This window comes from Hakea prostrata, chromosome 9 (assembly GCF_041222555.1).
Source record: "Hakea prostrata isolate BN-2017 chromosome 9, UWA_Hpros_2, whole genome shotgun sequence".
NCBI lineage: Eukaryota > Viridiplantae > Streptophyta > Magnoliopsida > Proteales > Proteaceae > Hakea > Hakea prostrata.
In genome coordinates this window covers 52,932,418-52,951,105 of record NC_142608.1, presented here as the reverse complement: position 1 = coordinate 52,951,105, position 18,688 = coordinate 52,932,418, and the positions used below count along the sequence as shown (strand labels likewise).

The 18,688-nt window shown below is 35.5% G+C and overlaps 1 pseudogene across 1 annotated transcript; it reads right to left on the bottom strand.

The window, feature by feature from the left end:
* Nucleotides 1-253: 253 nt before the first annotated feature.
* On the bottom strand, nt 254-4,937 carry LOC149005530 (disease resistance protein RUN1-like; annotated as a pseudogene). Its single transcript, XR_016175670.1, has 5 exons — nt 4,341-4,937; nt 2,964-4,101; nt 2,482-2,790; nt 1,491-2,400; nt 254-1,394 (listed from the first exon to the last, which is right to left on the bottom strand). The product of XR_016175670.1 is annotated as a disease resistance protein RUN1-like (transcript).
* Nucleotides 4,938-18,688: the final 13,751 nt, after the last annotated feature.

The following is an 18,688-nucleotide window of genomic DNA, read 5'->3' as shown; positions in this document are numbered from 1 at the left end:
GATTTTACGGTTTCCAAAAGAAGGATTTACTAGTTTCATTTGATCATATAATTTGTTCTCTTACCTTTACATTGAATTCCAAAACCAGTGTGTCTTCTAAGTCCTCTTTTTCACCTTTATAAGAGGTGAGTCTGTCTCTGACACTAATAAAATTTAGTTTCTTCGTATGGTGTTCTTGCATGGGTATAAAGACTCTAGAGATACTGCTGGAACATAATGATGACGGTACCAAAAGTCTAGAGACTCTAGAGACTCTAAAAAAAGTTCTTACTATCTGTATCTGCTGCTTACATCTTTGTTCAGTGCTTTACCTGCTTAGCTCCGTCCACTACAGATGCTTAGATTTTAACAGTAATGCCCTCCGTTTTTAATTTCCCAGTACTTAGGGTCTTCCCACTGGTGCTCCTGGGTCTTGGATCGCTGATAAGCTAGCTCTCTTAGAATACCTACCTGATTTTCTTTACTTGAATTGACCTGAACCTGCAACGTGGTTGAAGTTCAACATCATGTATGTATTCATATTTATTTTTTGTCAGTGAGAAGAAAACCATTTGCATTATAGTAACTAAAAGCAAGTACATTGAAGTATCTGAAACATGGTACTCGTAGTAGTATCAACATAATAAAACGCATATAAACCCCTATTTACAATGTCCAAAAGCTGAGGAATCCAGTCAGGTATTTCCAGGTATAGTATATGGTGTGGTATTTCTACTCACACCATATAAAGAACTATATAAGTTTTCTCTTCTTCTTTACTGCTTATTCAGAATTTGGTTGCTGGCTCAGCATTTTCTGCAGATTAAATCCGTTATTTGAATCGAATCCTTCCATTATGGCTGTTGAATTTGGGTTAAGACAGGGACCAGCTGTTTCATCATCATCATAAGAGATTTCTTACTTTCCTGCAGCATCTCCTCCTCTTCATCCCCATCAGTGTCTGACCATTCGAAGAAATCTGCAACCAACTTAGCACTGGATTGTTTGTTAGGTATTTGCTGGAATGATTCCTTGTTTTCGGAAAATACCTTCCAGAATTTCACTTGGACATCGTCGAAGAAAGCATGAGCTCGTACGTCCACATTCTCCACAGTTAATCTCTCGATAGCAGCTTTGGTTTGAAAGAAAAACCCATTAACATTGAAATGGTGTACGTAGATTGCTTCTCGAGAATTGATCTTAAAATGAGTTTTGATCGAACTGTAACAGTCAATCTCCCTTCCTTTGAAACAGATAGAAGATTTTATTCCAAATACAATATCTGTTGTACCCTTCATTCCTTTTGCCACTTGAGGTTCAAATGCGAAAACAACACACAAAATTGGTACTGAACCATGACCGATAGCAGTTGAGCTGCTTCGCTCATCTTGGCTGAAATGATCAAGGTGCCTTCCCTACATATAGAAAGACCGAAGGGGGTAAAAAGAATAAAAAGAATAAATAAAGATTTGTCAATCATAGGGAGAAAGGAAGAAAGAAAGATAAGGGACCTGTCCATGTAATTTTCTGGTTGTCTGTGTTAATTTGTGACAACCATCTACCGTCAGCTCTTGCAGTGATTCTAATTCTTCAATACTGTGAATTTCCTCTAGGTTATCACAGTCAGTGATTTCTAGAGCTCTGAGTCTTTTCAGTGCTGACAAATTTGGTAATTGCGTCAATTTGCAAGAAGACCTCACATTCAAATTTTCCAGCGATTCTAACTCCTCAAGGTTGTGAAGTTCCTCCAGGTTTTCACAATCGATGACTTCTAAAATTCTGAGTCTTTTTAGGTTTGACAAGCCAGATAACTCTGTCAATTTGCCACAACGATACACATTCAACTCTTCCAAGAACTCAGCTGCATGGAGACCATGAATTTCCTTCATGTCGCTGATGTCTAAGACTCTCAATCTCTTCAGGCTTGATAGATTTGGTAACTCTGTTAATTTGTTACAGTGACAAAATTTCAACACCTCTAAGCTTGAGAGCTTTGAAAAGTCATCCGGTAAATTTAAAGCCTGAGGGCATTGCAGGTAAAAGCGAAGCAAACTCCTCATTCTACCCATAGACGTTGGTAGCTTCCCTTAGCTTAGAACACCAAAAGGTGTTTAATTCCTCAAGCTTCTCTAACTGCCCTACTCCATCTGGCAATTCTTCAATTTTTGTACCCGCTACCGAAAGCTTAACCAAGTATTTTAGATCAGCTATGCATGCCGGTAACTTTTTGATTGATTCACAGCGATGGAGAATTAGACTTTTGAGAAAAGTCATCTGACAAATACTATCTGGGAGTTCTTGAAGAGATCTGCACGCTGTAAGATCCAATATTTCTAAGCAGGGAAACCAAGCAAGGAAGTTGGGAGAGCGAGAGAGAGCAGAACATCCATACATGATAAGAACCTTCAACTTTTGGAACCGCTGTCAAACAATGAATAGAATAAAAAAATTTTGAAATAGAAAATAAAAGGAGAGAGAGAAAGAGATATTCCAATACTATACCTGATTTTCATTTTTGGGTATATCATTCCAAGCTTGTTTGATATCACTAGATGATAATTGAAGATGAACTATTTCCTTGTGATAAAAATTGGGTGGTAGAATTTTCAGAGGACAACCATGCCAACTCAACCATCTTAATTTAGAAGGAAGGGACAATAAGGCCCCATTGATTGGCTTACGCATGAGATAGTAGCTAAGACTGAGAAATCTTAACCGGGTCATCTTTGCAAAATCTTCCCAACTTAGATCATCTCTGACTACAAATGCAAAATCCTCATGAAGTTGGATACCTTCAACCATACTAGTTCCCTATATCAAAAAGAAATAGCATGGGAAAAAATTGATAAAAGCATATGGGGAATCCAAAAAAATAAAAAAATAAAAGAATAAATAAATAAATAAATAAAAAAATAAAAAAAAAAGAAGAAAAGAAAAAGAGTAAAGGGCTCATACCCCAAATAAAGAAAAACAATGTCTCTTACCACGTCTTGTTTTAATAGTTGCATGATCACATCACAACTCCACAATCTACTATGCTTGGTCAAGTCTCCACCACAGTCTTTGGAGACAATTTCCCTTCCCATGTATTGGAGTTGATCATGCATTGTCAATCTAAACCCCAAATTCTTAATGAGGTGTTTTTCAGCAAGTTCTTTTATTGCAAGTCTTGGACGCAATTCACAGGCTTCCCATATTGAAATTGCTTCTTCTATTTTCCATCCAGCAAGATTGCATGCAATGTCAAGAAATACAACTTTTGCACAATCACTTAATTTATCATAACTTATCTTTAATTTTTCAAAAATCTTGTCATCGTAGCTTTTTATTGACATTCCAGAGACCTTTTCATCATTGATATCCTTCAATGCTCCTAATGTATCTTCCCACTCTCCTATGTCTTTATCAAATAAAAAGGAACCCAATACCTCTAGGGTTAGGGGTAGCCCTTCCGCATGCTGTACAATTTCAAGTGAAAGCTCATTATATTCTTTGGGAGGTTCATTTTTTGAGAAGGCATGAAAACTAAAGAGTTGAAGAGACTTTTTAGAATCCATTACTCCAGGCTTGTAGATTTGGATAAATTTACGAGTAGTCAGACTTCCTTCATCTCTTGTAGTTATAAGGACCCTGCTTCCTTGACCAAACCAATTGACTCCACCAGCCAGTGCATCAAGTTGTTTAGGATCATCCACATCATCAAGAATAATAAGAACTTTTGCTTGATGAAGTCTTTCTTTTATCATCATTGATCCTTGAGAAACAACCCTTATGCTTTCTTTGTGGTCATTTTTCAAAATATCTTTGAGAATCTGATTTTGTAAACAAACCAAACCTTTATCTCCTTGTGATGCTTCTTCTCTAACATTTGCAAGAAAGCTTCTCCCACTGAAATTTCTGAAGATGTTATTATACAAAGCCTCCGCAATAGTGGTCTTTCCAAGCCCACCCATCCCACATATTGCCACAAACCGTACATTGTCGGAACCAATGTCTAATAAACGACGCAATGCATTTATGTGGGAATCTATTCCAATTAGATGTTTACATTCATCCAAGGGGGTGCTACTTAACTTTTCCCAAGCCCTTAGAACAATTAAATCAACTAAATTGGACTGATCCCTGCAATTTTTTGTGAGAGAGGTAATTCACAAAATAAGTATGGATGAGGAAATCTTTAGTAAATATAGTAATAGATTACACGAGTTTTGATGGAGAAAGAAAAAGTAGAAAAGATTAGGGATAAAGTGTGTTAATCTATAGTGATTATATGTGAAATATTTTTGATAAATCAAACGAAATATATCTGTTTATGTTCTGATAAACATAAGTTTAACTTACAACACAAAAGTAAGACTTACTCAATGTCTGCGTCACCCTTGAGAGGCCACCCCTTGAGACTGCCCACCTCCTTCAAAGCAATTTTCCACTTCTCCACTTGAGCAGACTCATACTTCCTCTGGTGCTCTTGAAATGGTCCCTCAAAACTTCCAGTCTGATTTCTAACATCTCGGGGTTCAACACCAATGAATACCGGAAGAATAGTCAGAGCTTCAGATAAATGGCAGTCCCATATCTCAGCAAGTTCCATGAGGCAATATTTGCTATCCGCGTAGTTCTTAGAGAAGACGGGAATGGAGATTTTAGACCCACGAATTGCTGTTTGAAGAGAGTCACAAATATTTTCTCCTTCCCAGATGTTTTCGCTGTCTTTGAAGGCATGGATTCCATCTTGTTTTAGCGCTTTGTGAAGTAGAAAGACGAAGTTTCTGCGGGTATCTGAACCTTTGAAATTGATAAACACATCATAGGAAGAAGGCCGTCCAGTATAAGAGATGGATGATGATGAAGCCATATATGCTTGAACTTGCAGCAGTTGGTTGGTTCTGGATCTCAATCTCTTCTTTCTTTTCTCGTCAGCTGCTGTGCACAAGGTAGTGGGGAAATCACAAATTACTTTTAATACCCAAAAAAGATAGTTGAGACGTGAGATTCAAAGAAAGCTCTAAATGAAAAATAGTCCCACCCAATTGAAAGTTAGGATTGAATTTGAATGGTTAATATGCCTTGTTCCAGAATCCAGTGCTTACACTTGTGGTCTATCTAGATCAAGTCAAGCAGTGACCCTTCATATGTAGATGCTGGATAATTAATGCGTAGTACTTGTAGCGAATGGTCTAAGTTGAGATTTGAACTCAGAATTCAATCTCAACGGTCAATTTTCAAAAAAATGTGTGTTCACATTTTCATGAATCGGACAGTCGAGATCGAGTTCTCCGTTTGCAGCACAGTGTGAAGCCTAGCGCTTCTATGTGGGGTGCAACTTCTTCTCATGGAACATATCTCCCAGGGAGTGCTTAGTGAAATATTAGAATTTTACACTTGTACTATACTACCATATTTACCCTAAATAAAACCCAATCCATGTGAAAACCCGATTTCAAACCCGTTTTGGAATCGCTATCACAATAGAGGGACCATAGTATGGATAACAACAAATTTGAATATCTAAAACTGAATGAAAACAAAATCTGTAATAGAAGGGCTTAGTCTGAAGAAGTGCAAATTTTAAAATAATACTAGCACTTCTTCTTCCACGTTGTAAAAATCGACTTGCTCAGTCTGAATCTAAAATGAAAACAAAATCATTTCGATGTAAAAACAGGTGGGTTTTTTTGGTAAACAAAAAAACAGGTGGGTTGAACCTATTAATGTGAATCGATGTCGAAATAGGGGGCTATAATGCCAATGCTCAACATCAAATACTGCAAATATATTTATTCACAAGCTTTGCGTGGTTATTTTAAAGATGTCTTTCCTGTTGTCTGAAAATACAAGAAAAACTATTTTTTGGGTACAAATCTAGAAAAAGTTATCAGATGGATATGGATAAACCAAAAAATCTCAACAATTTTCTTCTATTGATTGCAGACACATAGAGGTTTCATTGTTCAGGTATTTGAGTTATTATCAAATATGGTTGAGGTATTTGAGTTATACTCAACATATATTCTAATATAGGCCATCAGATCAGTTACGATCCAACAGTGTAATGGGCCATTAGATCAGTTACGATCCAACAATGTAATGGGCCTTTATGGGAGAGTCCAATTATCAATAGAACCCAGTGTGGTTCTATAAATACTAACTAGAAGCAGTGGTCCATCTGCGTATTTCAATCTAGATACTCAAGGTGTAATGCTTTAAGATTGTTAGGGTTATGATTAAACCAAGGCTTATGTTAGAATATAAGTTGGGTATAACTTCAATATATAGCTCAACGTAAGTTGGGAATGATTCAATTACCTCAACAATCTCCTCTTATGTTCTATATATGACTCTAGCATAAGTCCAAAAAATGTAATGTTCAAACTCAATACAAAATCATTCATAACTTTTCAAAATAAAAAATTAAAAAATTAAAAAAAAATCAATTAAATTCAAATGAATAATTTAAACTAGAATCATGAGTTTTAGAATAAATCTAAATAAAATAAAAACCAATTAAAGGTTCTGCATAAACTATTTAACTTGTATGGTCAATTAATAGTTCCATGTAGCCTAGAACGATTTTACTCATCAAGTAAATCATCATCATCGAGCTCCAAATTAAGATGTTCTCCATTTCGTCATTCTCTGCAATTATCAATGAATTTCATAAGAATATGAATCCAATCATATATATATATATATATATATATACACACACACACATACATGAGTATCTAGTTCTACCAAAAGAACTTAGTACAATCCACATAATGACTGAAAAGCATTTGCATTTTCATCAAGTTTCTATACAAGAATAAGATCTAAATAGTTTCTTTTATAAAGAACCATTCCATGTTTCTATTTGGAATGTTATAGTCATCATGTCCAACATAGTTATCGATTATATCATCAAATTTGGAATGATAAATTTTTCTATGGAAGACATATCATGAGATGTAGAATGGTATAAAGATAACAATAACATCATTGAAACATATTAACAATTTTCATATTCCTTGTTTGGAAAATAAGGTAATCGAGCTTCATATAAATGTTGCTACATCATCAATGTGGAATGACTTCACAAAGCTCTATACTCCACAATCTTACTCAATTATCTGAAATATGTAAATTATCATGAACATTAATAATGGCTAGATCATATTGAAAACAATTTAAAATAACATAGAAATTTGGATTAAGTTACCTATATGGTCTTTATCCCCATTTCCTCCACAGTTTTGAATGTTCAATCTTTGCCTAATCCCTTTGTAAGGGCATTTGCCATGTTTTTCTTTGATCTCACATCAATTAAAAAAATCACTTCTAGTTCAATAAGATAATTCAGCACGGCCTATCTTAGCTTAATTTATCTCCTCTTACTATTATAGAGTGAGTTATTGGCTATCATTGTCGTTGCTTGATTATCATAGAACAAATTCAAAGAGGTTATCTTTAAGTTAACCAATGGAATATCTAAGATCAAATCTCTTATTCACTCTGCTTCATCTCTTGCTGAGGTTAGAATATATAATTCTGATTCCATAGAGCTCAGAGCAATGCAAGTCTGTCTCTTAGATTTCTACACACACTACAACAAAAAGGGCATATAACCGCGGAATTTTCCGTAGTAAAATGTACCGAAATCCGTAGTAATAGCTTATAGCTACGGATTACATGCGGTTTATTATCTGTCGCAACAGACTCCGTCGCAAACGCAGTAGCTACACATAAAATACTGCATGTACAAGGTTGTCCATAGCTATGGTTTTTTAGTTACATGTATTTCTGTAGCTATATATATAGCTACGGATTGTTAGTTACAGATGTTTCCACATCCAACTTCTAGCTACACATATTGAAGCGATGGATATTTTTATGGTTATATATCATCTAGCTGAGGAAAAAATAACTGCGGATGTTTCCGCGACTACCCTATAGCTACGAAAAAATATAACCACGGATATTTTTGCATCTAACTTCTAGCTACACATATTGTAACGACAGATAATTCCATGGTTATAAACCCTCTATCTGCGGAAAGTATAACTACATATGTTACCGCGGCTACCCTATAGCTACGAAAACTATAGCGTGGATATTCTGCAGCTAACTTCTAACTACACATATTGTAGCGCCGGATGTTTCCATGGCTATATATCTTTTAGCTGCGGATGTTTTTGCATCTCACTTTTTGGTATACACATAGTAGCGACCGATATTTCCGTGGCTAATCTATAGCTACGATATATTAACTACGAATGTTTCGCTATAATGCTTTAGGTGTGGAAAATTATTTGTAGGTATTTCATCCACAATGAAGATGTGGCTACGATTTTATTCTACAAATGTATTCACAGGTCATCTATTGAATATACATTTCTTCGCAACAAATATATAGAAACAAAATATATATTTACCGAATTCAAGTATTATCCGAAATACATACACATCAATTAAAAATAAAAAGAAAGTTACTTGTCATCCAACCGACTCAAACTAGAATAATTGCAAATTAAAACTTAATTTTAGATAACGGTTCGTGCTAAAGTTCCAAGTGTACTTGAAAAAAAACACTAGAATCAACTAGTCGATCCAAGCCTCGTGCTTTATGTTATGTGGAACTCTGCAGGTGCTTGAATCAGCTTCTTAATAAATTATCCCGCAATCAATATAAAATTAAATAAATAAATAACAATTAACAATATTATAACAAAATTTCATAAGAAGCCCATAGCTTAGAGTATCACATTACCTTCATGAGAACAAGATGCATCATTGCTCCTAGAAAAGTGATTTCCTTCATGACTATTAAATTGATTAAGCTCCTATCACAGGGATACGGTATTTGCAAAATTAATAACAAGAAGAATCATAAAATTTAGGAATAGAATAAGCTTTAGAGATTGATAAAATTTTAGTAACATTACCTATTCCTCGGTTGAAAAATCTTCTATCCGACAACTGGATTTGATTGCTTAACAATCGAGAAAATCTTGGTGACTTGAGCTTCTAACATATTAACTTTATTTTTCAGAAAGCAACTTGTTCAGGATCATCTTCTCTTCGTTTTCCTTAGAGGCAAGCCTAGCTCCCAATCCTAGCCCTTGAATGCGTCTACGTTTATCTTTCTTTAACACCCGAGAAAAGATGTCGGTGTCCCAATTATTACTCTCACCATTACCTTGAGAGGCATCAATTTCTGCTTTCTTTTCCTTAATTTTTCCTGCAATTAACATATAAAATATACATATCATACATATTTATTATGCTTAATTTTATTTGGAAACAAAAAAGTAGCTGATGGTATTTTGATTAAAAAATAAAGGAAAATAAAGGAAAACATACAATTGTTTTTTGTGCAATCTCATCAATTGGACGTCCATCCGCATGTTCATGAGTGATTACAAACCAAGACGGTCTAGTTGTACTCCAGTTTCTTTCAACTGTTTTAACATTATAAATATCATAGTTAAATATTTGATACTATAATATTTATAAATATATAAAATGTAAGAGTTCTATAGTTAGCGTTTTCAAATATTACCTTTTCATGGCGAATTGCAAAACTCTTCGACCTGCAGTATGTGGTGCAATCGACACATACAAAAACAAGCACGGTACTACTTACCATGACAAATGAAATAAATGAAAATGAAAAGTGGGTGCAATCAGACACATACCAATGATTAGAAATAGAAAACATTGAGGATATGTATGGTTGAAACTCCATGAAATGAAACACAAACAAAAAGCAAAACAAAAAAGTGACCATTTTACCTTAAATATCACCGTATTTAAGAAAGTGTGTAAATGCAAATAAATGGTCTTGGAAAGTGAGCAATGTAGTGAATTTTGTCGAGATTCAATGGGATTAAGAACATATTATACATACATCTCCATGTTCTCTTAGAAAAGAATATAATAAAGGCAAAGTAAAGACAGGAAAACAATATTATATTTATACATATTAAAAAAACCTATTCCTTTTGTGGGTTTTACCCAAACCTCAGATTAAACCCCCTTTTTGGAACAAGCATGAAGATAGGATTTAAGTAGAGACACAGACAGAGACAAAGAGAGAGAGAGAGGGACTGGAGAGGGCGAGTGTGCAAATTGTGAGACAGAGGAGGGGGAAGGAGAGGTTATTCTCTTTCTCTTCTTCGTCTCACTCTCTCACCTTTGGAAGTCACAATCACGACCTCCCCCATTTCCAACCTTTCTTGGTAGCAAGAATAATCAGAAAAAAAATCTAGAACACATTGTTTCGTTTTAATACATGTAGAGAGGGATCAATTTACCGAAAAACAATGCAAAACGGGATCAAAAGAAAGCACCTCAGACTGATCTTGCTGCTCTGTCCACATCAAACCTATGTTTCCCGAACTATTGTTTACTTGTCTCATTGCGCCATTCTATTCACAAAGAGGAGAAGAGATGGCGGGAATATTAGGAGGGAATGGGTTTGCTAGGAAACGTGGGGGTTTTTTTCTTTTTTGTAGGAGGGAAACGTGGGTTTTTGGGTGTGAAAATGTTGATCTTTTTCAAAGAAAACGATTTCTCCCCAAAAAAATCGGTTAGAAACTGAATCCAAATATAACTTCTTCCATTTTTATTGGGTAGAAGAATCCAAATATACCACTTTAAATCCAAAATATTACATAAAATCCAAGTTTTTCTTCTTTCCTTAATGTTTCAATAATTTTTCCTTATAAATACATTTTGTTTCTTTATTATAATTTCTTTCGTACTAGCAAGATTTTAGTTTAAATATTTTGGGGGTTTTTGTTAAATAATTTAAATCATCAAATATTTTCATTTTAGGGGAAAGAAAATTATTGTTTTTTTTTTTTTGTTTAATTCGTTTGATGTTTCATGGTTTTCCTCCTTTCATTTGTCATTATAAAAATTTTAATTTAATACAATTCCATAATTCAAAAAAAATAAAAGTTGATGTAGAAAGAAGGAGACTCTGAATACTTATACACTCTAATTTTCGAATTTGATTATCATCCATTTTCAGAGAAAAAAAATGTTGTATACTTTACTCTATCCGGATATTATCCAATCCGATAAGCAATTATTTGAATCCGAATCCGGTTGCTTAGCAGACGGACACCGATATTTCGGAACGAGATACCCTTAAACAAATATGAATGCGATTTCGGAGGTGGATTTCGGCTATCCATTTACGGGTCTAGGAAAAGGAGAAATTTCTATATCTCCCATGGGTGAAGCACATTGGGGCAAAAGGACCATCCCCCCCCCCCCCCCCAAAAAAAAAAAAAAAAAACCCAATGTTTTGAATATTCCTCCGTTCCCTTATAAAAATTTTAAAATTTTCCTTTTGACCCTCTTTCCATGTATGAAATATAGGGGTGTCAATAAAGTCCGCTTGACCTGGCCCAGCCCTAACCCCCCCGGGCTCGGGTAGAGTCAACTCGAAGGGCGAGTTAGGGTTAGAAAATAGATCCGAAATGGATTGGATACATAAGTATCCGAATCCGGTTAGCAAAATCGCTATCCAATCCGAATAATCTGACAGAAATTTAGAGAAGGCATCAGAATTCAAATCCAGAACTTTATCGAATATTCGATAATAATCTGATCCGATAAACTATCCGATTATTGATTGGTGATTGTCTCTTTTTCTATTTTTTATTTACAATTTCCGTTATCGATTACAGTTCGAATCGATTATCAACCCTTTTTAGAGAAAATTGCTAAATACTTTACTCGATAGGATAATTTCGATTTACGATTATCGATTACTAATTATTGGTTTCCAAACCGATTATCATCCATTTTTCGAGAAAAAAATGTTGAATACTTTATTCTATTTCTTATCCGGATATTATCCGATCCGATAAGCAATTATTTGAATCCAAATCTAGTTGCTTAACGGACGGATATTGATATTTTCCGGTAAGAAAATTTTCAAATACGGACACCCTTAAACGAATATGAATGTGAATTCGATGGCAAAATTTAGCTATCCATTTACAGGTCTATTACAAAATACTTGACCTTGGTAGGGTCTGGTTGGGCTTGGGTTCCACCCTCGAGTTTGCAGTTTTATTTTAGTATAAAATTAAAAAACTCAATATTGCTACATTTTTAATTACCACAGCAATATGTTTCTCATATTGCTAGAATTCCTAATTTTAGTGTTGTTTCTATAGTTATTATTATTTTTTTATTTAATTGTTGTGGTTTAAATACTATAATCTAAAATATCTTAAATTACAACAATACATAACTTTAATAATATTTCTAAAGTTAGAGGGAATATGTTTATTACGATTTTTAACCGAAGTTGTTTCCGCAACTAAAAAGAAATTGTTACTACATTTTTAAATAATACAGCTATTATATAAATTGTATTACTACAATTCCAACTTGCAGTTCTATTTTAGTAGCCAAAAAAGTTGACATTGTTACACTTTTAATTCTGTAGTAATAAGTTCCATATTTTACTACACTTTTTAGTTGTAGTTTTGTTTCTATAGTTACAGTGTCTTTTTATTACTATGGTTTTGAATATTGTAGTTAAAAATATTTTAAATTACTACAATACATAATTGTAGTTGTATTTTAGTAGCCAAAAAAGTTGACATTGTTACACTTTTAATTCCATAGTAATAAGTTTCATATATTACTACACTCTTTAGTTTTAGTTTTGTTTCCGTAGTTACAATGTCTTTTTATTACTATGGTTTTGAATATCGTAGTTAAAAATATTTTAAATTACTATAGTAGATAACTGTAGTTATATTTTTGCAATTAAAGGTAATATATTAATGCGGTTTTGAATACTGTAGTAAAAGGTTGTTCATATTACTACACTTTTTAGTTATAATTTTACAAGCACATCATAAATATATTTGTAGGGCTACATGTTGCAGAATAATTATAATATTACTACACATGGAAAAACCGAGTTAGAAGAGACTAGTAGCCGGTTAAAAAAGCGAGTTAATTATCTGTAGCTATAAGGGGTTTTTGTTGTAGTGACAATAGGTGGTCCCCCTAAAATAAAAAAAAAAAAAATGGTGGGTTTTTTTTTTTTTTTTTTGGGGGGAGGTGGGGGGTGGGGGGATCCTTCCAAAATTGGAGGATGTCCAGTATAGCAAAGGGTTTAGTTTGTATTGCCATTAAGATATCTCACTAACCTTTTGAGGGCAATCCAGTGCTCTGTACTAAGATTACATTTGAAGCAAATCAGCATGTCTACTGTATAGGCTATGTCTGGCCTAGTGCAACTCATTGTATTTTGTGACTACCAATCAATTTTGAATATTCTGACTGATTCACAACTTTACCATTATTCGGTACAAGCTTTTTGTTATAATCATATGGTGTCTCTACCGGTTTGCATCCATTATATCCCCATTTAGAAAGTAGTTTTCCAATATAACTAGATTAGCTAAAGCATAATTCCTTGCCTAGAAAAACTTATTTTCATGCCAAGAATGGTTTCTACCACACCAAGATCCGTCATGCAAATTCTTTAACTAAGGTTTATTTGATGTCACTCATTACAGAATGATGAGAACCAAGAATCAACATGTCGTCCACATACAAGTACATAATTTCAACCTTATTTGAGATAAACTTATAGTAAAGGCATTTATGAGAGTTACTAGTTTGAAACCCAAAGCTTTTTACTGTTTTTCAAATTTTTGATGCCATAATTTAGGTACTTATTTAAGATCATGTAAAGATTTGTTTAGTTTACAAACTTTATGTTCAAGACATTTCATGACATACCCTTCAGATTGGTTCATGTAAATTTTTTCAGTTAGGTCTCTATTGAGAAGTACTGTTTTTACATCCATTTGATGCACAACATAGTGCTCAATAGATGACAAAGCAAGAAGAATTCTAATCGTGGCTAGATGACAGACCGATGAATGGATAAACATAATCCACCTCCCCACTGACTTGAGAATAGTCCTTAGCTACTAAACGTGCTTTATACCGAGCTACAAATCCATTAAGATTTAGTTTTTTCTTCAAAACCCATTTATAGTCCACACACTTGGCCCCTTTAGGTAAATTAACTAAAGTCCATGTGTTATTTTGTAGTAGAGAGCATCTCATCATTAGTTTCTTCTGTTCATAGTAAAGAATCCCTAGATCTCATTGCTTTCTTATAGGTAGATGGATCATTCTCTAGATGATAGGTTACATAGTCTTCACCATAATCTTTGGGTACTCTATCTCTTTTGGAAGCACGCCTAAGTTCTGATTCAAGAATCAAATTGGGATTAGTGTCAAAAGTAATTGGTTTATGATGCGTCCAAAATCTGCTCAGCCCTTAGATCTCCTGGGAATGACCTGCAAAAACGAACGTCAAATGTGGCTCGACCGCTGGGATCGGGAATCCACCTCCGAAGGCTAAGTCAGTTGATGAACTTAATCACAAATGGCTCTGCTAGGGCACAGAGCTAAGGAATGAATAACGAGAATACGATTCAGATTGTATCCGTCCTCTACCTTGTGAGTAGGTGATATCTTATATAGAGTGTACCTTCGAATCTCCTTCGTTGGATGTATTTGAGCCTTCTTCGGATAGTCGTTGGATCTTAACAGACAGATTCATTGAGTGATAGATCTCTACTAGGTTGGACTAGTAGAAGACTCCTTTGATAATACAATCGTTATATGGTAGTTATCCATATAATAGCGATGAGCGACAGCCGCCAAATGCTGCTAGCCGTCTTCAGGTTGATTAAACTATTCCGATTGTATCGGATTAGGGTGTGCTTGTGACTGAATTAGTTTTCTTCTTCAACAAGCTATCTCTTGGACCCGGGTTGCTCAAAAGCGAGTCGATTCCTTTTGTCCCGACCGTAGTCGAGGATCGAACCAAGTTTGAACCAGGTTCGGTTATATTTTCTCCATATCACGAGCCCCCCAGACCAAGAGTTCGGTCGATCCCGAGGGCTTGGCTTTTAACTGGGTTATTTGTCGAACAATAGTTTTGCATAATCCCCAACCCATTAAATGTCATATCACATTTAATGCGGCTGTATCGCTTTTTCCTCGAGCATTGTGAGTATTCTCACTTTTTGTGGGGGTGACGCCACGCGTCCATTGTAGCTGAAACTATCATTTCTCACGAAATCGAAACGAAGGTTTCTGAACGTCTATTTTTGATTCGTGAGTTCAAACTTTCGAACAGTCTCCAAATCTTGATCGTTGATGTTGAGTCCATCTCGATTGTACACGTCCTCGAACACTCGTGCAAGTGCTTAAAAGCAGTTTGTTGTCTTCATAGGTTTCATTCTCTTTGTTTGGAATTTTGAAACCTCGTCGTCTTCTTAGCGCCCTCACGATCTTCTCGCTCTCAAGCATTCTGCCTCAGTGATTTAGTAAGTCTACTGACTCCTTTGTAAAGTTTACTTTCGTCTCTAGGTTTCTTTTTTCTCCAGAAACCACAATTAGACTTTTTAGTAATGGAGGGCGGTAGGGTTTCTTTCGAAATTCCTCCTGAACTTAACACTGGTAAGGGCAAATCTGGTGATGAGGCTTTTGCCTCTATTCCCTCTGAGCAGTCAGATAGTGACAAGGAAACCCTAACTGCTCTCTGGCATGACTTCGCAAAAGTTAGCCAACAAAGAAAAACAGAAGAAAAAGCTGAGGCTTCTTCTGCCCTTCCTGAGTCTGGACCATCTAGGACTCCGAAGGTGACTGCCGAATCCTCTGGGCAGTCGAAACAACCTATCAAGTCCACTGATGGACCTGGTTCTTTCGCTTCCTCCTTTACTGAGGAAAACCTTCCTTTAGCCGTCCAACGCTTCGACTTTCCTTCCTCGTACCAACTTAGGGCTCCCACTTCTGATGAGAGGGTGGATTCGATCCTTCATGGTGAATTTTCCCTGTATATAGATACTCTAGAGTGCGGAGTTCGCTTCCCTTCTTCAATACTTTGTTTTCTGGCTATTCGAATCATTGGGACATTTGCCCCGGAATGCTTCTCCCTAATAGCTGGCGTCTCATCATCGGTTTCTTGGGTTTATGTTTTGAACTTAGCATCATACCTTCTCTTCCTCTTTTTGTACATTTTAATGTTCTTTCTCTTTCCCATCATTTTGGCTGGGTTGTGCTTTCCAAGTGCAACAAAGTTGAGCTTGACTGGTTGAGCCAGCATTCTTGTTAGGTGAACCTGCCCTTCCAATCACAACGGGTGGCACAAGTAGTATTTTTTCTGCCGAGCGCCTCAATCAGATCTTAACTTCCCGACCACCTGGAAACTGTATACTTCATACTCTAAGGGCAACCGGGTCCCTCAACTATCCAAAGAAGACAGAGCTGCTATCAGGAAGATCAAATCAATTCCATGGTCTTCTATAATGAAATAGAAATTTGCCTTATTTTTCTCGAACTCTTCCAATGATTGCCATAATACTTTCTCATATCATACCCAGGGAATTGTCTATTCCCTCACATAAGAGATATTTGAGAATAAGATAAGTTATCACATAGATTAACTTATACCTTAATTGAAGATAACGCTCGTGACACTAGAGAGATGTGTTCGGGAGAGATGCGTTCGGTTAAACAGAAACTTGTTTTCCTTGAATCCAACATGTTGGGTGTCAATTTAACTAATTGAAGCTTTGCATCCACATGAAGTAGAAACCCATGGATTTGGGATAACTTGTTGCAAATATCTTACAAAGATTGATAACATTTTTTGACCAGTTGCAAATAGAAAAACCCTAGTGGACTTGCTCGAAATAATAATAGAAAAAAGGAAGATCAAAACCCTAAAAAGGGAAAATATGGAAGCTTACCAACAGAGCATAATGCAGGAAGCCCTAATCTTTCGCCTTTCTCTTCTTGATTGCTTTTGCATTTCTCTTGTTCGTCGTCTAAAGCCCTTCGCTTTGCCTTCCCCTTCGAAACCCACCCCTCTTTCTCTCTCTGTGTCTGTTCATTCATAGAAGTCGAAGTCGAATGCAGAAGACAAAAGCACTAGTTCATTTTCCAAGTGCTACCGCAAAGCAGCAAGTCGTTGCCCTTCACCTTGCCTTCCCCTTCAAAACCCACCTCTCTCTCTCTCTCTCTCTCTCTCTCTTTGTGTTTTCGCTCGTTCACATAATCGAAGTCGAATGAAGAAGACAAACGAAAAGGAAAAAAAGCCCTGGTTTTCCCTCTCATCTGCAACTTTGAAATCTCAATTTGAGAGAGTGGGTTCGGTCCGGTCGAGTTAGGCTCGGTTGGATTTGAAATCGTTGAGCCAAAAGTTTATACGGTTTGCTTCACTTAAATGGGTTGCAAGAGCACATGTGATCTTCAACGGTAGAGATTTTGTTGGGTGAGGTGGCTTAATTCGGTTTGTTTGCATTTCAAAATGCAAAGCACTAAAGCAAAATTGGTTAAAAAAAAAAAAAAGGCTTAGACTCTAAATAAAGAAAAGAAAAACAATGCCTCTTACCATTTATTCTTTTATTAGTTGCATGATCACATCACAACTTCACAATCTACTACACTTGGTGAGGTCCCCACCATGGTCTTTGGAGACAATTTTCCTTCCCATGTATTAGAGTTGCTCAGTTGATCATGCATTGTCAATCTAAACCCAAAATTCTTCGTGAGGTGTTTTTGAGCAAGTTCTTTTATTGCAAGTATTGGACGCAATTAACAAGCTTCCCATATTGAAATTGTTTTTCTTACTTCCCATCCAACAAGATTGCATGCGATGTCAAGAAATACAATTTTTGCAACTTACCTTTAATTTCCCAAAAACCTTGTCATCATAGCTTTTTATTGACATTCTAGGGACCTTTTCATCATTAATATCCTTCCATGCTTCTAATGCATCTACCCACTCTCCTTATGTCATTATCAAATAAAAAAGAACCCAACACCTCTAGAGTTAGGGGTAACCCATTAGCATGCTAGACAATTTCATGTGAAAGCTTAATATATTTTTTGGGAGGTTCATTTCTTGAGTAGGCATGGAAACTAAAGAGTTTAAGAGAGTTTTTGAAATCCAGTACTTCAGGCTTGTATATTTGGATAAATTTATGTATAGCCAAACTTCCTTCATCTCTTATAGTTATAAGGACCCTACTTCCTTGATGAAATCAAGTGATTTTATCAGCCAATGCATCAAGTTGTTTAAGATCATCCACATTATCAAGAATAGTAAGAACTTTTGTTTTATGGAGTTTGTCATCTATCATAGTTGATCCTTGAGAAACAATGCTTAGGTTGTGCTCTCTTTTGAAAATATCTTTGAGAATTTGATTTTGCAAACAAACCAAACCTTTATCTCCTTGTGATGCTTCTTCTCTAACATTTGCAAGAAAACTACTCCCACTGAAGATCTTATTATATATAGCCTTTGAAATGGTGGTCTTTACAAGCCCACCCATACCACATATTGCCACAAACCGTACATCGTCCGAACCAACATCTAAAAAAAGGATGCAAACATTTATGTGGGAATCTATTCCAATAGGATTTACATTCATCCAATGGGGTGCTACTTAATTCTTTCAAATCCCCTCGAACAATTAAATATACTAAATCGTACTGATCCTTGCAATTTTTTGCGAAGAAGGATAATTCACAAAATAAGTATGGATGAGGAAATGATCTTTAGTAAGCATAGTAATAGATTACATGACTTTTTGATGGAGAAGGACAAAGTAGAAAAGATTAGGGATAAAGTGTGTTAATCTATAGTGATTATATGTGAAAT